Source organism: Delphinus delphis, chromosome 6, assembly GCF_949987515.2.
Source record: "Delphinus delphis chromosome 6, mDelDel1.2, whole genome shotgun sequence".
Lineage (NCBI taxonomy): Eukaryota > Metazoa > Chordata > Mammalia > Artiodactyla > Delphinidae > Delphinus > Delphinus delphis.
The window spans coordinates 82,347,376-82,366,216 of NC_082688.1; the positions used below are offsets into that span (position 1 = coordinate 82,347,376).

Genomic DNA, 18,841 nt, shown 5'->3' on the forward strand with positions numbered 1-18,841 from the left:
CATTTCTGGTCACAGCTGAAACTATAGCCCAGGGACTTTTGAATCTAAATTGTAAACTAAATTTAAATTTAAATCTGAGTGCATTTAATACTAGCTCAATCAATGGCTTCTTTCTGAAACTATGTCTTGTAGAATAGAAATCTGCATCAAGCACATTTTGAAGAAGAAAATAGAATACTTCAGTTTATGACTTGGAGGGCAAAGGCAAAGACTGAGCAACACAGTTTAATATTATAGTGATAAGATTTCCCATATTATGATAGAACTATTAAAATGGTGACTACACCTTTTAAAAAACCTGACAGTTTTTAGACAAGTCTAAAACCTTGAATGTAATTTAGTTTGAGTTGTTGTATTTAACCTCACTATATATTTCTTCTCTATTCTTAGTGATTATCTATATCCATAGTTCCCAAACTGTTTGCTGAGGTGCTCCAGGCATTCCAGTGAACTTACATTTTCAAGAGACACAGTGTAATCTGTTGAACACCACACAAAGTATTGCTATTAGGTTTTGAACCTAACTAATAATAAATGGGAGGGCTTCCCTGGTGACGCAGTGGTTGAGAATCTGCTTGCCAATGCAGGGAACACGGGTTCAAGCCCTGGTCTGGGAAGATCCCACATGCCACGGAGCGACTAGGCCCGTGAGCCACACTACTGAGCCTGCGCGTCTGGAGCCTGTGCTCCGCAACAAGAGAGGCCGCGATAGTGAGAGGCCCGCACACCGTGATGAAGAGTGGGCCCCGCTTGCTGCAACTAGAGAAAGCCCTCGCACAGAAACGAAGACCCAACACAGCCAAAAATAAATAAATAAATAAATAAATAAAAATAATAAATGGGAACAGTTGGTTATTTCTTTTAACTTAAGGTGATTAGTGATGTGGAACATCTTTTCATGTGCATATTGGCTATTTGCATATCTTCTTTGGAGAAACGTCTGTTGAAGTCCTTTGCCCATTTTGAAATTGGGTTTTGTTGTTGTTGGAATTCTTTATATATTCTATTAGTCTATTATCAAATACATGATTTACAAATTCTTTCATTATGTGGGCTGCTTTTTCACTTCGTTTACTGTGTTCCTTGATGTACAGAAGTTTTATATTTTGATGTAGTCTAATTTATTTTTTCTTTTGTTGCATGTGCTTTTGGTATCATATCCAAGATATCATTCTTGACCTCCAAATCAATGTCATGAAGGTTTTCACCTGTGTTTTCTTCTAAGAGATTCATATTTAGTTCTTTGATCTATTTTGAGTTAATTTTTACATGTGCTGTGTGTGGTGTATAAAGGTTCAACTTCATTCTTTTGCATGTGAATATTCAATTTTCCCAGCACCATTTGTTTCAATGGTGTTGAATGGTGTTGGCACTCCTGTCAAAACTCATTTGGCCATAAATGCAAGGCTTTTTTTTTTCTGGACTCTCTATTTTATTCCATTGTTCTTCGTGTGTATTTTTATGCAAGTACCACACTATTTTGATTACTGACTTTGTAATAAGTTTTGAAATCAGGAAGTGTGAAATCTCTGACTTTGCTATTCTTTTTCAAGGTTGTTTTGGCTATGTGGGGTCCCTTGAGATTACATGTGAATTTTAGGGTGGATTTCTGTCTTTTTGTGAAAACAGAATTAGAATATTGATAGGATAGTTTCTGGAATATTATAAATGTTACCTGCAATTGTTGTTGTTATTACTATTAAGTTTAAAACCAATCTGGTGACCTGAAATTCCTGTATACAGAGTTTAGGAAAAAATTATATATATATTTTGAAGAATTAAGCTCCTGTAAACTTTTTAAAAACTTAACTTTATTGAAGTATTATGTATGTACAATAAGCTGCATTCTTGGGGGCTTCCCTGGTGGCACAGTGGTTGAGAGTCTGCCTGCCGATGCAGGGGACACGGGTTCGTGCCCCGGTCCCGGAAAATCCCACATGCCATGGAGCGGCTGGGCCCGTGAGCCATGGCCGCTGGGCCTGCGCGTCCGGAGCCTGTGCTCCGCAGTGGGAGAGGACACAACAGTGAGAGGCCCGCGTACCGCAAAAAAAAAAAAAAAAGCTGCATTCTTTTAAAGGGTACAGTTTAATGGATTCTATATATACCTTTAAAACAACATAATCAAGATACAGAACATTTTCATCATCACCCTCCACCCCAGATTTTCTCATGTCTCTTTGTAGTCTATTCCTCCTGCTCCTGGCCTCAGGCAGTCACTGATCTTTTTTTTTGTCACTATAAATTAGTTTGCAGTCTTGTGTATTTTACGTAAATAACATGATACATTGTGTGCTCTTTTGTGTCTGGCTTCTTTTACTCAGTATAATGAATGTGAGGTTTATCTGTGTTGTGTATACAGGCATATCAGTATTTCATTCATTTTGGTGCCGGGTAGTATTCCATTGTATGGATGTACTACATTTTGTTTATTCATTCACCTGTTGATGAATATTTGAATTGTCTTCAGTTTGGGGCTATTGTTAATAAAGCTATTTTGAACATTTGTCACAAGTCTTTGTGTAAATATACACTTTCATTTCTCTTAGGTACACACCTAGGAGTAGAATGCCAGGGTCATATTGCAGGTGTATGCTTAATTTTATAAGAAGCTCTTGAACAGTTTTCCAAAGTGGTAGTATTGTTTTACATTCCCATGAGCAGTGTATTAAAGTTCTCTTGTGACATTTTAAACAAATGTCTACATAGGTAGTTCATTTTTGTTGTAGAATTATTTTAAAATATGTGAGTAAACAAAATAAATCACTCAAAATGCCACCACAAGACATAATGAGTTAACATACTGGAGTATATTCTTCTTGTTTCTTTCATACCTATGCTAATTTTTTATGGTTTAATAGACTTTTTAAAAAATTGAGATATAATTGATATATAACATATTAGTTTCAGATATATAACAATGATTTGTTATTTTATACACTGCAAAGTGGTGACTACAATAAGTCTAGTCACCATCCATACCTACACAATTTTTTTTTTTTTTTTTTTTTTTTGCGGCACGCGGCCTCTCACCACTGTGGCCTCTCCTGTTGCGGAGCACAGACACTGGACACGCAGGCTCAGCGCCCATGGCTCACCGGCCCAGCCGCTCCGTGGCATGTGGGATCTTCCCGGACCAGGGCACGAACCCGTGTCCCCTGCATCAGCAGGCGGACTCTTAACCACTGCACCACCAGGGAAGCCCCCCTACACTATTTTTAATAAAGTTGTACTGTATACACTACTCTGTATTTTGCTTTTTCCACTAAACATGGACTAGATTTCTATTTCAATAAGTATAGAGTTATACCATCATTTAAAATAGCCATATAGTATTCCATTGCTTCAATGCATAATACACTGAAACTAGCCATTTGGCTATTGTTGGAGTTTTAGGTTGTTGCCACTTCTCCTTTTTATAAATAATTTTAAGGTGGACATTGTTGTATAAATATAATTATATATTTCTCTAATTATTTCTTTATGATAAACTCCAAGAACTGCTGGCTCTAAAAATATACAAATTTTAAAGTTGTTTAATATTCATTGCCAAATTGCGTTCTAGCTCTGTTGTTGCTGTTTTCCACTATCTTTGTGTTCTTGGATATGTTACTTAACCCTTTTTGAGCATCATTTTCTTCATCCATAAAACAGAGATAATGTGAAAATATATTGTTTTAAAGTAGTTAGCACAGTGCCTAACACATGGTAAGTACTCAGTGATAGCTATTTTACCCTTTTTTTTTTTTTTTAGTTTTTCCAGTTCATATTTCTACCTGGAGTGTTTAAGAGTTTGTGGTTTCTCCATATCACAAATACTTATAAGCTATTATCATTAAAAAATTATTGCCAATCTGATCTTGTATTTCTTCTTTTGTGAATTGTCTTCCTTAATTATAGTCTTAAATATTTCTTAAACATTGGAATGAACAATAGGGCACCAACGTTTTAGAACAGTCTCTAACAATTAGAAGTGAAAGACAGGTGATTATCCCATGAGTAAATTCAATACATTTGGTGTCTTATTTGTGAATTCATGCTGTTGGTATTCATTGTGGCTTTGAGATTCAGGGCAGCAGACTCAGAGTGTGTTTAAAAGATTCAATATAAATCAACTTTAAATATGTATTTGACATTATTACTTTTCCATGTTTGCCTGGTTTTTTTTGGTCAATTTTATGGGACCTCAATGCTAATGAAATGAAACAGAGCTGCATAAGCCCAAGTTTATTTAATCTGTTTTTTTCTCCATGTTCTTTTTATGGAAAAGAACGAGAGAGCTAAGATGTTTTTGTTAGGTTACATTTCTGGGAAATATAGATTGACAGATTGTCCCTGGTAATTTTACATTATGAACATCACTAAATGTTATCAAGCTATTTACTCAAGAGTTTAAAAATTTTTAACTTTTAACTCTGAGTGGAGGTAGGGGAAGAAGGAGTAGAAGGTGGAAGGAGAATGGAAGAGAAGTGTCTCAAGTGTTTCTGTTTTGGCTTTGTCCTTGGAACTCACAAATGTTCAGAAGGGAGAACAAGTTCCTGACTCCTGCCTTTCTGTGATGGAGTGGAAGTGTAGCTAAGGGGCAACAGGAAGGTACCGCCTGACCAGCTTCTCCCTCCCAAATCATCATATATATGTCCCAAACAAAACAAAATGAAATCTTTCCCTCCCCTCCAACATTCTAGAGATTTAAGAAATTAATTTATTAAAATGCCTTTACTTCTTAATGTGAATTATAGTGATCGGACATACAATTTTCAACTCCTTTTACGGTTGTTCACTGACTGATAACCCATAAATAATAATGGAGCTGTCGACTGAAAGAAAAAGCATAACTTAAAGTTGAGAGTTACGCTTTATTCAGTGGACAGTCTTAGGACTTCAAGCCTGGGAGTCAGTGTCTCAAATAACTCTGAGAGACTGCTCCAAAGAGGCAAGGGTGGGGAGCCAGAGTATACAGGAGTTTTTGCAACAAAAGATCAGGTATTTGGAATATCAAAAGATTACTGTTAATAAAAGAAAACCAGATATCTCAAGGAATTTATTACTTTTCTATGTATGGGAAGATGCAAACATGTGGGCTCACTGAAATCATTCCTCAGCTATCATGCACCTCAGCTATCTGGAGCCAGTATCCTGTGTTTTCTCATCCTGAGTTTCCTCAGACTGCACAGTTGGGGGTGGCTGCAGCAGCTGACTGCTAGATGGGGTTGGCAGTGGGCAGCCTGTTTGTCTCCATCCTGAGTTCCCTCAGGGCTCACCGTCTGGGGGGCTGTAATGTGATGGCTTGATGGCTGCAACATCCTTTGTTTACTGATATGGCAGGCAGTATTTTAGTTCTCAGAGCAAATGTTCACCTGGAAGAGGACAAGTCTGATCCAGTGTCCCTGGGAGGGCTTTGGGCTTCCAAGTGGTGGTGTTAGGGAATGTGTCCTTGGCAATTGTCTAATTTCTTTGAGCCCCAGTTTTCCCATTGGTAGAGTGAGAGTGATGATTTATAGCCTACAGTCTTGCGAGGCTCAAATGAGACAAAGTATGCAAACATCTTGCACAGTTAATAATCACTATTACCACTAGCACCGATAATCACTAGCACCAAATTTTGGTGTATTCTCCCATAGAAGTAATAAATCTAAATTAGGATTGCAGGCCACTTGCATGTCTTTTACAATTTTTCCGTATGTATGTTTGGCTAGCTCATCTTGCTAGTGAACATAAGTTCTTGTGCCTGACGCACAGTGAGGCCAAACTAACTGAAACGTTGGAGTTTGGAGCAGGGAAAGCTTTATTGCAGGGCCATGGAAGGAGATGGGTGGCTCATGCCCAAAAAACCCTGTACTCCCTGAAAGGGTTCAGCAAAGGTATTTTCTGTCTTTTTCATCTTAGCCATCCTGAGCTTGGGTTGAGTGTGTGTGTGGTGGGTGGTGTGCAAACATGCACTTCTGTCTATTTAGAGTTTACCATATATTTCTTTCTTTTTTTTTTTTTTTGCTGTACGCAGGCCTCTCACTGCTGTGGCCTCTCCCATTGCGGAGCACAGGCTCCGGACGCACAGGCTCAGCGGCCATGGCTCACGGGCCCAGCCGCTCCTTGGCATGTGGGATCTTCCCAGACCGGGGCATGAACCCATGTCCCCTGCATTGGCAGGCGGACTCTCAACCACTGCGCCACCAGGGAAGCCCCCAGCAAAGTATTTTTGAAGGCCAGGTGAGGGAGTGGCGTTGAAGGGTATGTGATCAGCTACTGCCCAATTCTCTGATTGGTTGATGGTGAGGTAACAGGATGGTGTCACAGGGGTTAACATTATCGATCCTCAGACTCCAGGAGGCCTGGGGGCTATGTGCTAATGGTCATCAAGTGGTTAACAACTTCCATGTGGTGGGGGGTTTTCACATCGTAAAACAACTCAGAAAATGTGCACCAGTTACTGTTATCTAGGTACTTCAGAGAGGAGCTAAAGCAGAGGATATGGGGCAATGGCTTGCCCCTGGGAAGGCCCCATAGGGTCCTGCTTAGTTACAATCTTCTTAGAGGGTAGAATATGAATGTTAACAGATTGAAGTTTAAAGTTGCAACCCATAAAACCCTTACATTTAGGTCTTTAATGCATTTTGAGTTTATTTTTGTATATGGTGTTAGGGAGTGTTCTAATTTCATACTTTTACATGTACCTGTCCAGTTTTCCCAGCACCACTTATTGAAGAGGCTCTTTTTTCTCCATTGTATATTCTTGCCTCCTTTATAAAAAATAAGGTGACCATATGTGCGTGGATTTATCTCTGGGCTTTCTATCCTGTTCCATTGATCTATATTTCTGTTTTTGTGCCAGTACCATACTGTCTTGATTACTGTAGCTTTGTAGTGTATTCTGAAGTCCGGGAGCCTGATTCTTCAAGCTGCATTTTTCTTTCTCACGATTGCTTTGGCTATTCGGGGTCTTCTGTGTTTCCATACAAATTGTGAAATTTATTGTTCCAGTTCTGTGAAAAATGCCATTGGCAGTTTGATAAGTATTGCATTGAATCTGTAGATTGCTTTGGGTAGTAGAGTCATTTTCACAATGTTGATTCTTCCAATCCAAGAAGATGGTATATCTCTCCATCTGTTTTTATCATCTTTAATTTCTTTCATTAGTGTCTTATAGTTTTCTGCATACAGGTCTTTTGTCTCCTTAGGTAGGTTTATTTCTACGTAGTTTATTCTTTATGTTGCAATGGTAAATGGGAGTGTTTCTTTAATTTCTCTTTCAGATTTTTCATCATTAGTGTATAAGAATGCAAGTGATTTCTGTGCGTTAATTTTGTATCCTGCTACTTTACCAAATTCATTGATTAGCTCTAGTAGTTTTCTGGTAGCATCTTTAGGATTCTTTATGTACAGTGTCATGTCATCTGCAAACAGTGAGAGTTTTACCTCTTCTTTTCCGATTTGGATTCCTTTTGTTTCTTTTTCTTCTCTGATTGCTGTGGCTAAAACTTCCAAAACTATGTTGAATAATAGTGGTGAGAGTGGCCAACCTTGTCTTGTCCCTGATCTTAGAGGAAATAGTTTCAGTTTTCCACCACTGAGAACGATGTTGGCTGTGGGTTTGTCATATATGGCCTTTATTATGTTGAAGTAAGTTCACTCTATGCCTACTATCTGGAGGGTTTTTATCATAAATTGGTGTTGAATTTTGTCGAAAGCTTTTCCTGCATCTATTGAGATGATCATATGGTTTTTCTCCTTAAATTTGTTAATATGATGTATCACATTGATTGATTTGCGTATATTGAAGAATCCTTGCATTCCTGGGATAAACCCCAATTGATCATGGTGTATGATCCTTTTAATGTGCTGTTGGATTCTGTTTGCTAGTATTTTGTTGAGGATTTTTGCATCCATGTGCATCAGTGATGTTGGCCTGTAGTTTTCTTTCTTTGTGACATCTTTGTCTGTTTTTGGTATCAGGGTGATGGTGGCCTCATAGAATGAGTTTGGGAGTGTTCCTCCCTCTGCTATATTTTGGAAGAGTTTCAGAAGGATAGGTGTTATCTCTTCTCTAAATGTTTGATAGAATTCACCTGTGAAGCCATCTGGTCCTGGGCTTTTGTTTGTTGGAAGATTTTTAATCACAGTCTCAATTTCGGTGTTTGTGATTGGTCTGTTTGTATTTTCTTTTTCTTCCTGGTTCAGTCTTGGAAGGTTGTGCTTCTCTAAGAATTTGTCCATTTCTTCCAGGTTGTCATTTTACTGGCATAGAGTTGCTTGTAGTAAATCTCTCATGATCCTTTGTATTTCTGCAGTGTCAGTTGTTACTTCTCCTTTGTCATTTCTAATTCTATTGATTTGAGTCTTCTCCCTTTTTTTCTTGATGAGGCTGGCTAATGGTTTAACAATTTTGTTTATCTCCTCAAAGAACCAGCTTTTAGTTTTATTGATCTTTGCTATTGTTTCCTTCATTTCTTTCTCATTTATTTCTGATCAGATCTTTATGATTTCTTTCCTTCTGCTCACTTTGGGGATTTTTGTTCTTCTTTCTCTAATTGCTTTAGGTGTAAGGTTAGGTTGTTTATTTGAGATGTTTCTTGTTTCTTGAGGTAGGATTGTATTGCTATAAACTTTCCTCTTAGAACTGCTTTTGCTGCATCCCATAGGTTTGGTCGTCGTGTTTTCACTGTCATTTTTTTCTAGGTATTTTTTGATTTCCTCTTTGATTTCTTCAGTGAGCTCTTCGTTATTTAGTAGTGTATTGTTTAGCCTCCATGTGTTTGTATTTTTTACAGATCTTTTCCTGTAATTGATATCTAGTCTCATAGCGTTGTGGTTGGAAAAGATACTTGATATGATTTCAATTTTCTTAAATTTACCAAGGCTTTATTTGTGACCCAAGATATGATCTATCCTGCCTGGAGAATTTTCCATGAGCACTTGAGAAGAAAGTGTATTCTGTTGTTTTTGGATGGAATGTCCTGTAAATATCAATTAGGTCCATCTTGTTTAATGTATCATTTATTTTCATTTTAGATGATGTGTCCATTGGTGAAAGTGGGGTGTTAAAATCCCCTACTATGATTGTGTTACTGTCGATTTCCCCTTTTATGGCTCTTAGCACTTGCCTTATGTATTGAGGTGCTCCTATGTGGCATGCATAAATATTTACAATTGTTATATCTTCTTCTTGGATTGATCCCTTGATCATTATGTAGTATCCTTCTTAGTCTCTTGTAATAGTCTTTATTTTAAAGTCTGTTTTTTCTGATATGAGAATTGCTACTCCAGCCTTCTTCTGTTCTCTATTTACTTGGAATATCTTTATCCATCCCTTCACTTTCAGTCTGTATGTGTCTCTAGGTCTGAAGTGGGTCTCTTGTAGACAGCATATATATGGGTCTTGTTTCTGTATGCATTCATCCAGTCTATGTCTTTTGGTTAGAGTATTTAATCCATTTACATTTAAGGTAATTATCAATATGTATATTCTTATTACCATTTTCTTAATTATTTTGGGTTTGTTTTTGTAGCTCTTTTCTTTGTCTTGTGCTTCCTGCCTAGAGAAGTTCCTTTAGCATTTGTTTTAAAGCTGGTTTGGTGGTGCTGAATTCTCTTAGCCTTTGCTTGTCTGTAAAGGTTTTAATTTCTCCGTCAAATCTGAATAAGATCCTTGCTGGGTACAGTAATCTTAGTTGTAGGTTTTTCCCTTTCATCACTTTCAGTATGTCTTGCCCCTCCCTTCTGGCTTGCAGAGTTTCTGCTGAAAGATCAGCTGTTAACCTTATGGGGATTCCCTTGTATGTAATTTGTTGTTTTTCCCTTGCTGCTTTTAATATTTTTTCTTTGTATTTAATTTTTGATAGTTTGATTAATATGTGTCTTGGTTTGTTTCTCCTTGGTTTTATCCTGTATGGGACTGTCTGTGCTTCGTGGACTTGATTGACTATTTCCTTTCCCATATTAGGGAAATTTTCAACTATAATCTCTTCAAATGTTTTCTCAGTCCCTTTCTTTTTCTCTTCTTCTGGGACCCCTATAATTCTAATGTTGGTGTGTTTATTGTTGCCCCAGAGGTGTCTAAGACTGTCCTCAATTCTTTTCATTCTTTTTTCTTTATTCTGTTCTGCCGTAGTTATTTCCACTATTTTGTCTTCCAGGTCACTTATCCGTTCTTCTGCCTCAGTTATTCTGCTATTGATTCCTTCTAGAGAATTTTTTTTTTTTTTTTTTGCGGTACGTGGGCCTCTCACTGCTGTGGCCTCTCCCGTTGCGGAGCACAGGACCAGACGTGCAGGCCCAGCAGCCATGGCTCACAGGCGCAGCCGCTCCATGGCATGTGGAATCCTCCCTGACCGGGGCGTGAACCCGTGTCCCCTGCATCAGCAGGAGGACTCTCAACCACTCTGCTACCAGGGAAGCCCCCTTCCAGAGAATTTTTAATCTCATTTATTGTGTTGTTCATCATTGTTTGCTTGCTCTTTAATTCTTCTAGGTCCTGGTTAAACATTTCTTGTATTTTCTCCATTCTATTTCCAAGAGTTTGGATCATATTTACTATAATTACTCTGAATTCTTTTTCAGGTAGACTGCCTATTTCCTCTTCATGTGTTTGGTCTGGTGGTTTTTTTTTTTTTTTTTTTTTTTTGCGGTACGCGGGCCTTTCACTGTTGTGACCTCTCCCGTTGTGGAGCACAGGCCTCAGACGTGCAGGCTCAGAAGCCATGGCTCATGGGCCCAGCTGCTCCACAGCATGTGGGATCTTCCCGGACCGGGGCACGAACCCGTGTCCCCTGCATCGGCAGGCGGACTCTCAACCACTGTGCCACCAGGGAAGCCCCAGTCTGGTGGGTTTTTACCTTGCTCCTTCATCTGCTGCATATTTCTCTGTCTTCTCATTTTGTTTAACTTACTGTGTTTGGGGTCTCCTTTTCTCAGGCTGTAGGTTCATAATTCCCGTTATTTTTGGTGTCTGCCCCCAGTGGGTAAGGTTGGTTCAGTGATTTGTGTAGGCTTCCTGGTGGAGGGGACTGGTGCCTGTGTTCTGGTGGACGAGGCTGGATCTTGTCTTTCTGGTGGGCAGGACTGCGTCCAGTGGTGTGTTTTGGGGTGTCTGTGACCTTATGATTTTAGGCAGCCTCTCTGCTAATGGATGGGGCTGTGTTCCTGTCTTGCTAGTTGTTTGGCATAGGGTGTCCAGCACTGTAGCTTGCTGGTCGTTGAATGGAGCTGGGTCTTAGCATTGAGATGGAGATCTCTGGGAGAGCTTTTGCCATTTGATATTACATGGAGGCGGGAGGTCTCTGGTGGACCAGTGTCTTGAATTTGGCTCTCCTACCTCAGAGGCTCAGGCCTGACATCCTGCCAGAGCACCAAGACCCTGTCAGCCATGCAGCTCAGAAGAAAAGGGAGAAAAAATGAAATAAAAAAGTAATATAAAGTTATTAAAATAAAAAATTTAAAAAATTGTTAAAAATTAAAAAAATTAAAAAGGAATGAAGAAAAAAAAGAAAGAAGAGAGCAACCAAACCAAAAAACAAATTCACCAATGATAACAAGCACTAAAAACTATACTAAAAAAGAAAAACACAAAAAAACGGACAGACAGAACCCTAGGACAAATGGTAAAAGCAAAGCTATACAGACAAAAATCACACAAAGAAGCATACACATACACACTCACAGAAAGAGAAAAAGGAAAAAAAAAATATATCTATGTATAAAAAAAAAGGAAGAGAGCGACCAAATCAGTAAACAAATCTACCAATGATAATAAACTCTAAATACTAAACTAAGATAAACATAAAACCAGAAACAAATTAGACACAGAAAGCAAACCCCAACTCTACATTTGCTACCAAAATCCACCACCTCAATTTTGGGATGATTCATTATCTATTCAGTTGTTCCACAGATGCAGGGTACATCAAGTTGACTGTGGAGATTTAATCCGCTGCTCCTGAGGCTGCTGGGAGTGATTTCCCTTTCTCTTCTTTGTTCGCTTAGCTTCTGGGGTTCTGCTTTGGTTTGGCCCCACCTCTGCATGTACGTCACCTGAGGGTGTCTGTTCTTTGCTGAGACAGGACCGGGTTAAAGTAGCAGTTGATTAGGGGGCTCTGGCTCAGTCAGGCCAGGGGAAGGGAGGGGTATGGAATGCCAGGCGAGCCTGCGACAGCAGAGGCTAGCGTGATGTTGCAACAGCCTGAGGCGCACCGTGTGTTCTCCTGGGGAAGTTGTCCCTGGATCACGGGACCCTGGCAGTGGCAGGCTGCACATGCTCCTGGGAGGGGAGGTGTGGATAGTGACCTGTGCTTGCACATAGGCTTCTTCGTGGCTGCAGTGGCAGCCTTAGTGTTTCATGCCCATCTGTGGTGTGTCTATGCTGATAGCCGTGGCTCACGCCTGTCTCTGGAGCTCAGTTAGGCAGTGCTCTGAATCCTCTCTCCTCGCGCACCCCGAAACGATGGTCTCTTGCCTCTTAGTCAGGTCCATACTTTTCCCCGGACTCCCTCCCAGCTAGCTGTGGTGCACTAGCCCCCTTCAGGCTGTGTTCACGCAGCCAACCCCAGTCCTCTCCCTGGGATCTGACCTCCGAAGCCCGAGACTCAGCTCCCAGCCCTGACCCGCCCCTAGCGGGTGAGCAGACAAGCCTCTCAGGTTGTTGCATGCTGGTCGGCACCGATCCTCTGTGCGGGAATCTCTCCGCTTTGCCCTCTACACCCCTATTGCTGTGCTTTCCTCCGTGACTCCGAAGCTTTCCCCCTCCGCCACTCCCCGTCTCCACCAGTGAAGGGGCTTCCTAGTGTGTGGAAACTTTCCTTCCCTCACAGCTCCCTCCCAGAGGTGCAGGCCCTGTCCCTATCCTTTTGTCTCTGTTTTTTCTTTTTTCTTTTGCTCTACCCAGGTGTGTGGGGGGTTTCTTGCCTTTTGGGGAGTCTGAGGTCTTCTTCCCACATTCAGTAGGTATTCTGTAGGAGTTGTTCCACATGTAGATGTGTTTCTGATGTATTTGAGGGGAGGAAAGTGATCTCCACATCTTACTCCTCCACCATCTTGAAGGTCTCCCCCTTTTAGGAATTAATTTTTAATAACAATGTTTTAAACAATTGACTTGCAACATTCCTGAAAATTAACAATGGGCTCTTGTGAGCTGGGTGAGCAAATGGGTGAGCAAACCACTCACCCATTCCCAGAAGCCTCCATATTCTTGCTCTAATCTGGACTGGTCAATTTCTACAATTGCTACAGGGTTATCATATTAGGATTTTCCTTTTAATATTCCTCTTTTATTTCTCTTTGCTTTATTACTCCCTTATCTTGCTGGAGTACATCCTCAAGTAACTTGCAAAGAAGTTACTCTTATATATGGATTAAGTAAAATTTCTGTGTCCTTGAATGCTTGATGATGTCCTTATTTTCTCCTCATATTGACTGAAAGTTTGAGTATAGAATTTTAAAGTGAAGATCATTTTCCCTCGGAAATTTGAAGGGCTTGTGCCATTGATTTCTAGAAACTTGGGCTGCTGATAAGCAGGGTAGTGCATATCTTTCCCCCTTCCAGGAGATTTTGAGATCTTTTCTTCATCTTCGAGTTCTGAAATTTCATAAAGATATGTCTAGGTCTATGTCTTTGTCACTTGTTCTGTGGATTTTTCAAAATGAAGATAAATTCTTCTTTTTGGCATAAAGTTTTGTACAGGGTCTTTGATAATCCTTTTTTTCTCTTCTCTTTTGCTGGAGCCTTATCAGTCAAATGTGAGGTTTCTCAGATTGACTCTCTCTGTGTCTTACCTCTCTCTCATATTTTTTCTGTTTTTTTTTTTTTTTTTTTTTGCAGTACATGGGCCTCTCATTGTTGTGGCCTCTCCCGTTGCGGAGCACAGGCTCTGGACGCGCAGGCCTAGCGACCATGGCTCACGGGCCCAGCCGCTCTGCGGCATGTGGGATCTTCCCAGACCGGGGCATGAACCTGTGTCTCCTGCATTGGCAGGTGGACTCTCAACCACTGCGCCACCAGGGAAGCCCGATTTTTTCTATTTTTGCCTTTTGTTTTTCATCCTGGGAGATGTCCTCAACTCTGTCTTCTAGCTCCTTATTAAATTTTAGTTCAGGAAATTATATTTTTTAATTTCCAAAAGCTAGTTCTTACTCACAAATTATTTTCTTCTCACAGCATCCTTATTTTATGGACCCATATTTTCTTAAATCTCTCTGAGAATTATGATTATAACTTTTAAAAGCTCTTTTTTTTCTCCCTTGATTATTTCTTCAGGGACTATTTTTCTTTTTTCTTTTGATTTTTTTTCACGTTTCCAAATTTGTGAACACTCAGTAGTATATCCATTTCCAGTAATAGAAAACTCTTAGGCAACCTTAAAATAACATTTTGTCTGTTTCATGTGCCTATATTTTGAAACAGCAATTTCACTTTGTGGAATTAATTTTTAAAATTAGACAAATGAAAAGATATATATTCAAGGATATTCACACAGCTTTATTTTCAGTAATAAAAATAGCCAGCCTATATTGAACACTTATTATGTGCCAGCCACATGTTTAAGGGCTCTACATTTTTAAACTCCCTTAATTCTCACAACAACCATTTGAAGTCAATATTATTATCTCCATTTTATAGATGAGGAACAGACCAGAGAGGTTAATGAGCTTGCCCATGATTGCACGATTAGTAAGTGCAGGATTCTAACTCAGACTGAGGATCGACAGTGAGTGCTCTTAACCAATGCGTAATAACATTGATGCAGTAGCGAAAGATTAGAAATAGACCAAAATATTAATAGTGATTATATTTGGATTATGGGATTATGATAATATTTTTATAAATTTCCTTTTATTTAAATTACAAAATTATAATTGTGGGTACATATAATTTTAAAAATTGCTATCTTTAAATTGAAATAGAAATCACATACCATAGGGCTTCCCTGGTGGCGCAGTGGTTGAGAGTCCGCCTGCTGACGCAGGGGACACGGGTTCCTGCCCCGGTCCGGGAAGATCCCACATGCCGTGGAGCGGCTGGGCCTGTGAGCCATGGCCGCTGAGCCTGTGCGTCCGGAGCCTGTGCTCCGCAATGGCAGAGGCCACAGCAGTGAGAGGCCCGCGTACCGCAAAAAAAAAAAAAAGAAATCACATACCATAAAATTTTCTGACTTAAAGTGAACAATTCAGTGGTTTTTATATATTCACAAAGTTGCATAAATATCATCACTAATTCAAGAACATTTTCATCATTTCCAAAAGAAATTCTTTAACCATTAAGCAGTCACTCTTTTTTTAAAAAACATCTTTATTGGAGTATAATTGCTTTACAATGGTATGTTAGTTTCTGCTTTATAACAATGTGAATCAGCTATACATATACATATATCCCCATATCTCCTCCCTCTTGCATCTTCCTCCCACCCTCCCTATCCCACCCCTCTAGGTGGTCACAAAGCACCGAGCTGATCTCCCTGTGCTATGCTGCTGCTTCCCACTAGCTATCTATTTTACATTTGGTAGTGTATATATGTCCATGTCACTCCCTCACTTCATCCCAGCTTACCCTTCCCACTCCCCATGTCCTCAAGTCCATTGTCTACATCTGCATCTTTATTCCTGTCCTAAGCAGTCACTTCTAATTTCCTTTTCCCTACAGCCCCTGGGAACCAGTAATCTATTTTCTATCTCTATAAATTTACCTATTATGGACATTTCATGTAAATGGATTCATATAACATGTGGCCTTTTGTATATGGCTTCTTTTGCTTTAACATAACTGTTATCTACCACCTCATGCAGCTACACTTTTAAAAAGTTACCTCTGTTTTTTCTTTTTTTTTAATTATTTATTGAAGTATATTTGACTTACAATATTATGTTGTTTTCAGGTTTACAATATAGCAATTTCATAGTTTCATAGATTACACACCATATGAAGTTTTTATAAAATATTGACTATATTTCTTTTGCTGTATGTTATGTCCCTGTGACTCATTTATTTTATAACTGCTAGCTTGTACCTCTTAATCTCCCTTACCTATTCTGCCCCTTCCCTTCCTTCTCTCCCCTGTGGTAACCAACAGTTTGTTCTCTGGATCTGTGAGTCTGTTTCTGTTTTATTTTTTTGCTTGTTTTGTTTTGTCTGATTTTTTTTGACAAACACCCATAGGGAAAATGTTGTTAGCACTAGATGACCTCTGAGTTAGGTCATACAAAGACAGCCTTCTGAGTGGGATCTTCCAGGGAACCACCAGACAGGTCAAATAATGACAATTCTCTGTAAGTGGGGCTTTGAAGGAGCTCCAACCACTCTGCTCCTGCAAGCGGCTGCCAGGCTGCTGGTTTTCACTAGTGGGATGTTGGTTTTCTTTCTTTCTTTTTTAATATTTAAAAATTTTTATTGTTTATTTATTTAGGTTGCTCTGGGTCTTAGTTGTGGCATGTGGGATCTTTGTTGCGGCATGTGGGATCTTTAGTTGCAGCATGCGGACTTAGTTGTGGCATGCAGGCTTCTTAGTTGCGGCATGTGGACTCTTAGCTGTGGCACGCGGACTCTTAGTTGTGGCATGCATGAGGGATCTAGTTCCCTGACCAGTGATTGAACCCTGGCCATTGGTATCGTGGAGTCTTACCCACCAGACCACCAGGGAAGTCTTGGGATGTTGGTTTTCAAGGCTTCTTGCAGAGATGGGGAAAGGGGGATAGAGACAGGTAAATTACAATGCCACAGAGCTTGCTGTTCTTACTGAGATCAAGCCATTTTTCTTGAATAAACACTCCCTGGATTACTGCAAGCCTTTGGTTAATTTCCGGAGTTCTGAAGAAGTTGATTCGGATAATTTTTGTTGGTGTTTTCCTTGTGCTTACAGAGCAGAGAATTTTCAAGGCCTTACTTTGACATTTTTGTTCACATCACTGATTATGGATATTTTAAAATTTATTCTTTTTGTGCAGCTTTTATCTAATTTTTCTACACTGAGCTAGTATTGTTCTTGCATTGAGCAAGACATTATATTATTATTATTATTATTTTGGCATATTCTCTTGCAGTTCTGGAGGCTAGAAGTATGAAATCAAGGTGTTTGCTAGGCCATGCTCTTTACAAAATCTCTAGGGGAGGACCCTTCCTTGCCTCTTCCAGCTTCTGGTAGCCCCAGACATTCCTTGGTTTATGGAAGTATCACTCCAGCATCTGCCTCTGTGGTGTGTTCCCTTTGTCTCTGTGAGCAAGACACTTTTAATTGCCAAAAAAACTTACTTACTGAATTTATAATTCTCAGCTCTGGGTTATGCTTTCATTATATTTTATTTTGTTTTGATTTTCATTATAAAGAGTGAAGGGACTTCCCTGGTGGTCCAGTGGTTAAGAATCTGCCTTCCAATGCAGGGGACATGGGTTCAATCCCCGGTCAGGGAATTGAATCCCACGTGCTGTGGGGCAACTAAGACCACGCACTCTGGAGCCTGTGCAGCAGAACTAGAGAGCCTGCATGCTGCAGCTACTGAGCCCACACACTCTGGAGCCCGTGTGCCACAACTAAGACCTGACTCAGGCAAAAAAAAAAAAAAAAAGAGTTAGTGAAGACAGGAAAAGGAATACTTCAAAAAAAACAAAGGGACAGTGCTGACTATCAGAATCAGAAGCAAAAGTCAGAATCATTGACTTTTAATTCTGAGTACTAATATAGCATTTTTTTTTTTTTTTTTTTTTTTGCGGTACATGGGCCTGTCACTGTTGTGGCCTCTCCCGATGCGGAGCACATGCTCCAGACGCGCAGGCTCAGCGGCCATGGCTCACGGGCCCAGCCGCTCCGCGGCACGTGGGATCCTTCTGGACCGGGGCACGAACCCGTGTCCCCTGCATCGGCAGGCGGACTCCCAACCACTGCGCCACCAGGGAAGCCCCTAATATAGCATTTTTTTTCAAGTGGAGAAGTTAGAAAATTTAAGGAGAATTGATTAAAATATTATTATAGGATAGGAATCCTATATTTAAAAAAATAGGATTTGCTATGTTTATTTATTTTAAATTTAAAAAAATTTTTAAATTTTATATTGGAGTATAGTTGATTAACAATGTTGTGTTAGTTTCAGGTGTACAACAGAGTGATTCAGTTATACAGATACATGTATCTATTCTTCAAATTCTTTTCCCATTTAGGTTAATACAGAGTATTATAGAGCAGAGTTCCCTGTGCTATACAATAGGTCCTTGTTTTAAAAATAGCAGTGTGTACATGTTAATCTCAAACTCCCAATCTATCCTTCCCCTCCTCCCCCCCATAACCATAAATTTGTTCTCTAAGTCTGTTTGTCTGTTTCCGTTTTGTAAATAAGTTCATTTGTATCTTTTTTTTAGATTGTGCATATAAGCAATATCATATGATATTTGTCTTCCTCTGTCTGACTTACTTCACTTAGTATGATAATCTCCAGGTCCATCCATGTTGCTGCAAATGGCATTATTTCATTATTTTTAATGGCTGAGTAATATGCCATTGTATATATGGAATCACATCTTCTTTATCCATTCATCTGTTGATGGACATTTATGTTGCTTCCATGTCTTGGCTATTGTAAACAGCGCTGCAATGAACATTGGGGGGCATGTATCCTTTCAAACTGTGCTTTTTTTCCAAATATATGCCCAGGAGTGGGATTGCTGGATCATACGGTAGCTCTATTTTTAGATTTTTAAGGAACCTCCATACTGTTCTCCATAGTGGCTGTACCAATTTACATTCCCACCAACAGTACACACTGCTATATTTAAAACAGATAACCACAAGGACCTTCTGTACAGCACAGGAAGCTCTGCTCCATATTCTGTAATAACCTAAATGGGAAAAGAATTTGAAAAAGAATAGGTACATGT

The 18,841-nt window shown here is 39.6% G+C and overlaps 1 protein-coding gene across 2 annotated transcripts in view; it reads left to right on the plus strand.

The window, feature by feature from the left end:
• The window catches only part of RMI1 (RecQ mediated genome instability 1), a 288,866-nt gene that overhangs the window by 40,027 nt on the left and 229,998 nt on the right, over window positions 1–18,841 (plus strand). The gene's annotated exons all lie outside the window — the stretch shown is intronic.